Here is a 12269-nt window from a genome sequence, read left to right on the forward strand (position 1 = left end):
AAATGGTACGAAACTTGACAGGAGGTCTACCGGTAGTAAACCAAGGCCGCTTGGCAAGTCTCGGTCCAATCCGGAAATGTTTAATCCCCACATATGAAAAGAAGGTAGAAATGACCACCGGAGGAGAACAGAACGCCGGAATGCAAAGCGGACAACGGGGAAAATGCTCGGATGGATTAGACGAACATGTATGCAAATGAAATGCACATGATGACATGATATGCAATGCATGACACGCAAGCAATGACAAGGCAACAACAGCGAATAACTGGAGGACACATGGCACATCGGTCTCGGGGCGTTACAAACCTATTACCTGTTTATTATCAAACCTTTGGGAGTTACTCTACGTTTGCTTATTATTGCTATGCTATGCTAGTAGACGTGGATTGGGTGAGTGTATCCATGACAGATGTGAGCTTTTTTAATTAATGGTTTATTTTAAGGTGGCAACCTAAACACACATCTGGGTGGATTGAGGCACCTGGGTATTCCAGCGATTGCCTGTTTTCTTTTGGACCGCCACCCAGGCTCAAAGGGATCATGAGATTATTCATACTAGAAACTTCTGTGTGCAGCCACAAGCTACTATGGGCTCTAGCATAGTTGACTAAGTCGTGCGAACTCTTATAGTGGTAGACTAGCAGATGTAGGGGATGTAGGTTGGTACGGTCTACCCGTTCGTAAGGTGCTAGCACTTCTGAAAGACTATGTCTCGGTCATCCGTTTCTCAAACACCATGCAGCGCGAGAAAACCAACGGAGGAGATCGAGTCTTGTGGGGAAAAGTGCGCAAACCTCTGCAGAGTGTATAAACTAATCATGGTTAGCCATGTCCCCGGTTATGGACATCTTGAGTACTAGTACCTGGATTTTCATGTGAATCTCATCATGTTACTCTAAAGTTAATTGTTGGGTTTTTAATGATGATGCTTAACTGGGATTGAGAATGTTGTCAACCATTCTCAATGTTTAACAACTACCATGATAGTTAAATAAAATTTATTCCTTTGCAGTAGGGAAAAATTGGCTTTACGCAAAACTGTAACCATAGACCTTTCCACCAGCCATATATGCATATAGAATAGCTATATTCTTGTATTACTCTCTATGTGTTACTTTGCCAGCATATTCCATGTGCTGACCCGTTTCGGGCTGCAACGTTAATGTTGCAGACTTTTCAGATGATGATTAAGGTGCCTTAGGTTGTGGTTCTATACTCAGTGATGCCGTTGGAGTTGATGGACTCACTTATCTTCCAAGCCTTCCGTTGTTATCATTATTAGATGGCCTTAAGCCATATTTATTGTAATAAGTTCTCTTTTGAGACACTCGATGTAATAAGTGTGTGATTGCTACTCTGTTATAAATCCTTCAAGTACTGTGTGGTGTCAGCATTACTGATCCAGGGATGACACCGGAGCACAGAGATTGGATCGTTTGAGGTCTGGTCACTACAAGATGGTATTAGAGCACACGCTGACTGTAGGACACGACCACTAAGCTAAAGCCCTAGATCACTACTTACTCTTCTCATTCTGACCTCTCATATTTTCTACTCTTTTAGGATGGCGGATGCAAGGAACAAGTTCATACAACTGGATGAAGATACACCCTTTGGACGTCATTTAAAGGAAGTCACTAGATACCTGAACATAGGAGTACCAAGCTTCACCGGAACCTACAACGCCACATTACCTGAAGAAGAGCGCTGGATGATTCAAGTTCAAGTTCCAGGAAGGACGTTCATGCCAGTCACTGAGCCCATAGAGTTTTCTTTTGATGCACCAACTTGGAGTCTAGGAAAGAGCATGGCAGCTCACATCGCCATGGGACGCATTGGAGAAGTTTACCGCAATGATCTCAAGGATACTATCTACCAGATTTTTGGGCGCCGAGATGAGCACTAGGAGATGATCAGCACCAGGAAGGATAGATCAATTGCAACTTTTATCCAGGAGTTAAACCAGCACATTTGACGTCAGGAGAACCAGATGTGCGCAGACCTGATAGATCTGAAGAAGGCGAGGACAAGAATCAAGGAACTGGAGGAAGAACTCAAGGCTACACGTGAAGATTATGAAGAGGAAATCGAAGTATTAGTGGAAAAGACTGACGATCTGATCAAGAAGATTGGAATATTCATGGGAGACCCTACACCAGTAGAAGAAGACGAAGAACCCAAGGAGATTCACCCGGAAGACTACATCATCATTGACGACACCGACTCGGATCCAGATGATAGCGATGATGACTATGTTGATGAAGCTGGAGCAGATATCATGGAGTCTGCAACCGAAGAGTATTTCTAGTAGACCACCCCATCAGTAGTAGTAGTCAACCATGTAAATATAGTAGTTCGAGCACTTATGCAATAGTTAGATCGGTTGTATGCCCTTATTTGATTGAATGAAGTGAATTGTTTGTTTTTGCATCATGTGCATATGGGTAGTGTTTTCTCTTTAGACCCCCTCTATTCTTAAATTCATCTTTTCTAAACCCTCAGATGCCTCCGAGACGTGACCTTGGATTTACCTTCCCACTGGAGCTCACTTAGTTGATCCAGCAGCAGAACACATTGATGCAGTTGCTAGTCCAGAATCAGAATCAGGGGAACAACAACAACAACCCACCACCACCACCACCTGTTGATCACTTAGCCCGTTTTCTTAGGCTGAATTCGCCGGTGTTTTCCAGTAGCACCGAGCCGATAGTAGCAGATGATTGGCTCCGCAAGACAGCAAGAGAGTTTACCACGGCAGGATGCACAGATGCGGAAAAGGTGAAGTTTGCCGCACATCAGCTGGAAGGACCCGCAGCATCATGGTGGGAGAATTTCACAGCCACTTTCCCTGTCGACACTGTCATGTGGGACTAGTTTCAGCAAGCTTTTCGTACTGCCCATGTTTCAGCAGGAGATATGGCCATGAAGAAGCGAGAGTTTCGCAACTTGCGCCAAGGAGGACGGACAGTTGGACAGTATATGGAGGACTTTAGTAAGCTAGCACGTTATGCCCCAGATGACGTTGCTACGGATGCAGCTAAGCAGGAGAAGTTTCAGGAAGGACTGAATGATGAGTTGAGAATGCAGTTGATGGTAGCAACCTTCAACAACTATCAGGAGTTGGTAGATCGTGCTCTCATGATTGAAGGGAATCAGTAGTAGATCGAGAACCGCAAGAGGAAGTATGGACAAGGAAAGTACAATTCTGGAGCTCAGCAGAAGCCACGTTTTACCCCTAAACCGGGAGGACATTTCCAGCATACCCATGGAGGAGGTAGCTCACACAATCACAATGGCCCAAAGACTGGTAATGGGAATGGAGGAAGAAACGGCCAGAACCGCACCAACCCATCAACCCTAGCCAAGAAAGACCTGAGCCAAGTCACTTGTAAGTGCCAGAAGACCGGACATTATGCCAACGAATGTCCTGAATCACAGAATGAAAATGGTAATGGAAGCTCTGGGAAGAAGGCAAACCCTTTCAACAGTGGACAGGTGAACCACGTTAACATGGAGGAGGTTGAAGAGCAGCCGGATGCAGTAATCAGTAAGTTTTTGGTTAAGTCATTTACTGCACTCGTTCTTTTTTATACTGGTGCATCGCATTCATACATATCAAGGGGATTTGTGGATAAGTATAAACTGCCAATCCAAGCCCTTAGGTCACCCATGTTAGTAACCTCGCCTGGAGCAGAGTATATGGCTAGTCTATGGTGTGATCGGTTACCATTAAGGATTGGTAACTACGTATTTCCCTCAGACCTAATAGTGTTGGAATGTCAAGGATTGGATGTGATATTAGGTATGGATTGGTTTCAAAGTATGAAGGGAATATTGAATGTGCCAGTAAGTCAATTTTGCTTACCACCCCAGAAGGAAGAAGGATCAAGTATGTATCACGGCATGTGCCAAAAAGGACTCAAGTAAATTGCCTAACAGGAGTGGTGCAAGAGGAAGTACCAATAGTGAAGGATTTCCCTTATGTATTTCCAGAGGAATTGCCAGGCATGCCACCGGATAGAGATATTGAGTTTTTGATTGAACTTTTGCCAGGCACAGGGCCAATATCAATGAGACCATATAGGATGCCCGCAAAGGATTTGGTGGAGATTAAGAAGCAGATTAAGGAGTTACTGGATAAGGGTTATATTCTCCCAAGTTCTTCACCTTGGGGATCGCCAGTACTTCTAGTAGAAAAGAAGGATGGATCGTTAAGGATGGTTGTTGATTATCGAGGATTGAATGAAGTAACCATCAAGAACAACTACCCTCTACCAATGATCAATGATCTGTTTGATCGATTGCAAGGAGCTAAGGTATTTTCCTAGATCGATATACGATCAGGATACCACCAGTTGAAGATTCGAGAACAAGATATACCTAAGACGACTTTTACCACCAGGTATGGGCTGTACGAGTATACCGTTATGTCATTTGGTCTAACTAACGCACCAGCATATTTCATGAACATGATGAACAAGGTGTTTATGGAGTTTCTGGATAAATTCATGGTAGTGTTTATTGATGATATCCTGGTTTACTCAAAGAATGAAGCGGAGCATAAGGAGCATTTGCGTTTGGTTCTTGGTAAACTCAGAGAACACCAATTATATGCCAAGTTTAGCAAATGTGAGTTTTGGTTGAAGGAAGTTGGATTTCTCGGACACGTTATATCCGAAGAAGGTATAGCAATAGATCCCACTAAGGTTGATACCGTGACCAATTGGGAAGCGCCAACAACAGTTGGAGAGATCCGGAGTTTTCTTGGACTCGCAGGATACTACCGGAGATTCATTGAGAATTTCTCAAAGATTGCGAAGCCTATGACGGAGTTGTTGAAAAAGGATACCAAGTTCATATGGACTGAGGAATGTGAGGCCAGTTTCCAGGAATTGAAGAAAGGTTTGGTTACATCACCTGTGTTGATTTTGCCAGATCAGACCAACGATTATGAGGTGTATTGTGACGCTTCACGTCGAGGACTTGGAGCAGTGCTTATGCAGGAAGGAAGAGTTGTTTCCTATGCCTCACGGCAGCTTAAGCCTCATGAGTTGAATTACGTTACGCATGATTTGGAGTTAGCAGCCGTAGTGCATGCATTGAAAACCCGGAGACACTTTCTCATTGGAAATCATTGTGAGGTGTACACAGATCACAAGAGTTTGAAGTATATTTTCACGCAGAAAGAGTTGAATCTCAGGCAAAGAAGATGGTTGGAGCTCATCAAGGATTATGATATGAGATTACAATATCACCCCGGAAAGGCTAACGTAGTAGCTGACGCGTTGAGCCGTAAAAGCCATGTCAACACCTTAATGACGGGAGATTTACCAAGGGAGTTAGCTGAAAATCTTCGTGAGCTATATTTGGAGATAGTTCCGAGAGGCCATGTAGTAGCATTGGAGATTCAGTCTACTTTGATGGATAAGATCAGAGAAGCTCAAAGGACTGACAAGGAGGTTGCCTCTATAACGGAGAAAATAAGAAAAGGAAAAGCTAAGGGATTTCGTGAAGATGAGCACGATACCTTATGGTTTGAAGACCGTGTTTATGTACCAAATGATTCAGAGATCAGGAAGTTAATTCTGCAAGAGGCACATGATTCACCATATTCGATTCACCCAGGAAATACCAAGATGTATTTGGATTTAAAGGATACTTTCTGGTGGACCAGAATGAAGAAGGATATTGCGGAGTATGTAGCAGTTTGTGATGTATGTCAGAGAAAGGCAGAGCATCAGAAGCTAGCAGGATTGCTACATCCATTGCCGATACCTGAATGGAAGTGGGATAAGTTAGGCATGGATTTTATTACGGGTTTACCCAGAACTCGTTCAGGCTATGACTCAATATGGGTTGTAGTTGATCGTTTGACGAAGGTAGCCCATTTCATTCCAGTGAAGACTACCTATACCAGTGCAAAGTTGGCAAAGATATACATGACCAGAATCGTATGTCTGCATGGAGTTCCAAAGAGCATTGTATCAGATAGAGGAACCCAATTTACATCAAAGTTCTGGAATCAGTTGCATGAAACTTTGGGTACCAGACTAGAGTTTAGTACAGCTTTCCATCCGCAGAAAATGGACAGACCGAGAGAGTCAATCAGATTTTGGAGGATATGCTGAGAGCTTGTGCGCTAGATTACGGATCTAGTTGGGACGAGAATTTGCCATATGCAGAGTTCTCTTACAACAACAGTTATCAATCCAGTTTGAAGATGGCCCCTTTCGAAGCCTTGTACGGAAGGAGGTGTAGGACCCCATTTTCTTGGGATGAAGTTGGAGACCATCAGTTTTTTGGACCGGATCTGATTAAGGAGTCTGAACAGAAAGTGAAATTGATTCGCGACAGGCTCAAGGTAGCCCAGTCCAGGCAGAAGAGCAACGCAGATTCTAAATGCAAGGATACAGTTTACGAAGTCGGAGACCGAGTTTATCTTCGAGTATCACCACTTCGAGGAGTTAAGCGCTTTGGAGTTAAGGGAAAGTTAGCGCCGCGTTTTGCAGGCCCATACAAAGTTTTGGAACGTATGGGAGAAGTAGCCTACAAGTTGGAATTGACCGAAGGATTATCAGGAGTTCATGACATGTTCCACGTTTCCCAGTTGAAGACGTGCCACGCAGAGATGACTGATATACTGCTGAGAGATACATCGCCACTTGAAGCGATTCAGTTGGACAGTGATTTGACCTATGAGGAAAAGCCAATCAAGATTCTAGAGTATGCCAGTCGAGTCACCCGCAGCAAGGTTATCAAGTTTTGCAAAGTTCAGTGGAGCCACCACACGGAGGATGAAGCCACCTGGGAGCGAGAGGGAGAATTGCTGAAGGACCACCCTCACCTATTTTCTAGCCAACCCGAATCTCGAGGGCGAGATTCATCTTAAGGGGGGGTAGGTTTGTAACATCCCAAATTTTCAATTTGGAATGTTATACATTATATCATCTTTGCATATCATATTTTATTGCTTTTTTTGATTGATCCTAGAAATTCTACGCAACTCAAGGACCCTCGGAGAGAGTTGAGGATTTCGTTACTTTCATATTTGAGTTTTCTCAAATTTTGAAATAGGGATCATTTGATTTTATTTATTTTATCTTCAATTATTTGTATTATCGAAATATGAGAGAGGGAATAAAATGACTTCCCCAAAATAAATAAATATTGAGGATTTAATAAAAAAATCAAATAAGATTTTATTTTGGTTTTATTTGCTATTTTATTTGAATTTAGGAAAAATGCACGTTTTCAAAAATTGCATTTAGAGCCAAAAAATGTTCATCCTGTTCTAAATATTTTATTTAGACAGAGAAAATTTGTTTTGGCATTTTTAGATTTTTTATTTTTCTAGATTTTTTTAGGTGCAGCGAAATTGTTAAAAAAAACCGCGCCTGACTGGGCCAAGGGCCCAGCCGAGCCAGGCCGGCCCAGCCGCCGCCGCCTTCCGGCCGGACTCAAGGAGGAGTCCGAGCCGGAGCCGCCGTCGCCCGTCGCCCCCTCCCCAAGTCAACCCCCTCCCTCTCTTAAATAGCCGCGCCACCGCCGCCCTCTTCTCACCCTGCTGCCCCGCACCGCAGTCCGCCGCCGCCTGCGCCGCCGCTGCCGCACGCCGCCACCGCTGCTGCCGCTTGCCGCCGCCCCGCGCCGCCCGGAGCCGCCGCCCCGCCGCCTCTCCTCACCCCGCCGCCTTTCCGGAGCCCCACCAGAGTGCCGCCGCCTAGGTAGTCGCCGGCCGGTTTTTGAGAAAAAACCGATTCGGTTTTTTTGAAAACCCTAGTTTCCGTTTTTTATAAAATAAATAGATCGGTTTTTTTGGGTTTATTTATTTAGCGAGCGCCCGATCATCCGTTCGTTTTAACGAACGCGTTTTTCGTTTAGTTTGTGTTAACGAATGTTCGTTCGTTAACTGTTCGTCGTTTTTCTTTTTCTCGGATTAAATCCGCGGTTTTTTTGATCGCGATCTCTAATCCGATGTTCGTTCTAGTTTATCTTTTCGCTCGTTTATTGGAATCAGGCAATTCAAGCGCCTGGAGTTTCGTCTCGAAACCCTCTTTCCGTTTAACCAACTCAAAAATGTTTTTGCCACTGTAAAAAATTGCCTTAGATCCAGAATAGTAAACGAAGCTTGTTTCTTTTGCCGTTTGTCTTTCGTTGCTTCGTTCGTTTTGATTTTTTTTGCCAACCGGAGTTCTTAAGTTGAACTTTCTGGTTAGATCTTTTGTTCGAGTTTTACCTGTGCATTAGTTGAGTACTTATTGTGTGCTTGTTTGTTTGCGATAGAGTACCCGGAGTGCGCCGCTTGCTACTTCGAATCGCTAGGTTTCCCGGATCATCAGCAAGGCAAGTAACACTTTGATCATACCTCCTACTACCCAGTTTAATTGCATTAGATCAATCCTCACACATTGCATGATTAGGATCTAATTAAATTGTGGGTTTGGGGAGTAATTGAGGTAGAACCTATTACCTGTTTATTATCAAACCTTTGGGAGTTACTCTACGTTTGCTTATTATTTCTATGCTATGCTAGTAGACGTGGATTGGGTGAGTGTATCCATGACAGATGTGAGCTTTGTTAATTAATGGTTTATTTAAGGTGGCAACCTAAACACACATCTGGGTGGATTGAGGCACCTGGGTATTCCAGTGATTGCCTGTTTTCTTTTGGACCGCCACCCAGGCTCAAAGGGATCATGAGATTATTCATACTAGAAACTTCCGTGTGCAGCCACAAGCTACTATGGGCTCTAGCATAGTTGACTAAGTCGTGCGAACTCTTACAGTGGTAGACTAGTAGATGTAGGGGATGTAGGTTGGTACGGTCTACCCGTTCGTAAGGTGCTAGTGCTTTTGAAAGACTATGTCTCGGTCATCCGTTTCTCAAACACCATGCAGTGCGAGAAAACCAACGGAGGAGATCGAGTCTTGTGGGGAAAAGTGCGCAAACCTCTGCAGAGTGTATAAACTAATCATGGTTAGCCGTGTCCCCGGTTATGGACATCTTGAGTATCTAGTACCTGGATTTTCATGTGAATCTCATCATGTTACTCTAAAGTTAATTGTTGGGTTTTTAATGATGATGCTTAATTGGGATTGAGAATGCTGTCAACCATTCTCAATGTTTAACAACTACCATGATAGTTAAATAAAATGTATTCCTTTGCAGTAGGGAAAAATTGGCTTTACACAAAACTCTAACCATAGAGCTTTCCACCAGCCATATATGCATATAGAATAGCCATATTCTTGTATTACTCTCTATCTGTTACTTTGCCAGCATATTCCGTGTGCTGACCCGTTTCGGGCTGCAACGTTAATGTTGCAGACTTTCCAGACGACGATTTAGGTGCCTTAGGTCGTGGTTCTATACTCAGTGATGCCGTTGGAGTTGATGGACTCACTTATCTTCCAAGCCTTCCGCTGTTATCGTTATTAGATGGCCTTAAGCCATATTTATTGTAATAAGTTCTCTTTTGAGACACTCGATGTAATAAGTGTGTGATTGCTACTCTGGTATAAATCCTTCAAGTACTATGTGGTGTCAGCATTACTAATCTAGGGATGACACCGGAGCACAGAGATTGGACCGTTTGAGGTCTGGTCGCTACAGACAAACGTTCGCCACAAGCCTTTTCCTGACGAACGCCGTAAGAACCGTTAGATCGGCATCCGACAGTGTCAGTTTTTCCATGTCATTTAACAGAACAGCCACTCCTCCTACACACAAATCTTCCACGTGAGTGTTAGCAACTGCCGTATGCTCCCTTCGTTCCAAAATGCAGTGCATATAGCTTTATTGAAAATTCGAACCTCGCAAACTTTTACCGAGTTTTCGTGTACCAAATTGCACATGTAGAATACCCTGTACATATCATTTCATTCATCTTCAAGAGGTAACTATGAAGATGGGGGAGGAGTCTACAAAGAAAGACCATCGCATCACCTGCAGTAATTTCAACCATCCTTTGGTGTGGAGGAATATCATAGGAACTCTATATGATATGATTTTTATAGTATTTTTCCTTTCGAGCCAATTGGTTCATAGGAATATATTCATATACTCCATATTTCAAAGGAAATAAACATGATATCATTTCTATAGCTTTAGAGCCACTTGGTTCATATGAATGGATTCCTATACTCCCATAATTTCAAAGGAAAATAAACATTAGCGTATATTCAATAGAAAAGTTCCTATGATATGAACCAAATTACATCTCTTTTCTAATCCCTCCTCATAGGAATTGAGATACATGTCATCTCTAGATTCAATAGAAAAGTTCCTATCATGTCAACCAAATGACATCTCTTTTCCAATCCCTACTCATAGGAATTGAGATACTCCATGTCATCTCTTTCCCTACAACTTCCATGTATACATCTTCTATTCCTAATTAGCTAGTACAACCCACTAGTAGCCTTTTTCCAAGACATGCAACTATGGCACAAGAACTATATAGTGTGCAAATAACTTGAAAGATGGTCGCTGGATGAAGCTAATCCGATAGTGCAGAGATGGCAAATCCAAGCACTACTGGCCATTGGATAGCATCAACATTCCACCAGATCTGCCACATGTACAATTTAGAAGACTCCATGGTTGAACTTAAGCATAATGCACAAACCTCAAAACACAAGCACTTCTCCTTTGTTCTAGAATCTTCCATATCATAATTGATTTTTTCTAAATGAATTGCCATTATTTGTTTTTTACTTTATGCTTTACAATGCACAACCCCATGAATCTTAACATTTTTATAAAACTAATTAATTTTGAATGAGATGAACTATAAGAACTAAACGAACATCTACATCATGCATATATGACTCAAAGCTTTACATGCTATAGTGTGTATTTATTCATAATTTGGTTTCGAAATCTCATGTGTTCAATGCATGTGTACCTTACTAGTTTTGAGTAGAGTAGCAAACTTCACGCGGCCCCGGGTATATAAAATGCAGGGCCCATGCATCATTGCCTTTCGGTCGAACCTACGTACACGTGTCAAGTTACCACGTGGGATACCTTTTCGTACATAAATGAGCTCCACCGTGTACCCGCGTGGGTGTGGTTGGGAAAGATACGGGAGTATGTGCGCCGTGTGTGCACCTCTTCTCTTCGTGCACGCCCCCACCTACATGGGTGTGTGTGAGAGGGACTATAGAGATACAAACCTAGACATAATGCGTCGTCCATCCCCATGCCTCCGCCCAGTCCGACCACCAGTCACCACCATGCCCCACTCCTCCTCACCTTATCTCTCATCTTTCTCCCTCCATTTTTATATACAAGGCCACTATCAAAATTACAATTTGCAAATATACAAGGCCACTAACACTAATCAATGCAATATTAATGGTGTTTGCCTCATAGTACTACTAGCAAACGAGGACATTAATTATCCCTTGCATGCATGTGGGAGTGTGAGCATTGGCTTGATGTGCATGAAAGAGAAGAATACACATTAATTTACACGGCAAACAAGGAAACAAGGTGGCTTGCAACATTGAGTTAGAAGACTTTAATTTTTGCCTTGGTACTTGTAATATGGGTTTGTGGCCTTGTATACAAAACTCGAGTCAGATAAATTCTCGAGATACCATTTATCCGATAAAATTCTTGAGCAATCATTAGTTTTTACAAAATGGGATTACTCCTGCATGGGTCAATCACAACAGGTGTTTTGTAAAAAAATGCATCTTGATGTTCCGTGCAATGCATGGGCATCTTGCTAGTCCATGAAAACAACACATGGCAAAATTCCACGGCAAACGAGGGATTTGAATCTGTTGGGAGGGGCTGTTTGGATCTTGCTCGGGGTAGCCAAAATATTGGCGACCCTTTTGTCCACCGGTGCCTTTGCCACCGATGAACGAGGAATGGCTCGGGTTCTCATGCATCCTCCTGCGCGCACGTTGGAGACGAGCTCGCACGAGCTGTGTTCTTTTTGTCCCACCACGCCGCCCGAGCCGCCCGCGGACCGACCGGCGACCCACAAATTACGCCATCCAACCGTAGCCGCACACATTATGACATCAAGTCAACCAACCGGACGAAATTCACGCAAACACAGTGATATTTCATATAAACAACGACGGAAATCATATAAGATACCGGATTTTCATACAAACATGATGGATTTCATTACATTCAAATGAACTACACGGTGCTAGTTCTAGACAGCACAGGTATATAATACTGGCCTAAATGGTCGCCCGCCAATCGATTTGTGTTCCTCATATCCGGCAGCACGATCACCGGA

The sequence above is a fragment of the Triticum urartu genome, chromosome 7, assembly GCF_003073215.2.
Source record: "Triticum urartu cultivar G1812 chromosome 7, Tu2.1, whole genome shotgun sequence".
Taxonomy (NCBI): Eukaryota; Viridiplantae; Streptophyta; class Magnoliopsida; order Poales; family Poaceae; genus Triticum; species Triticum urartu.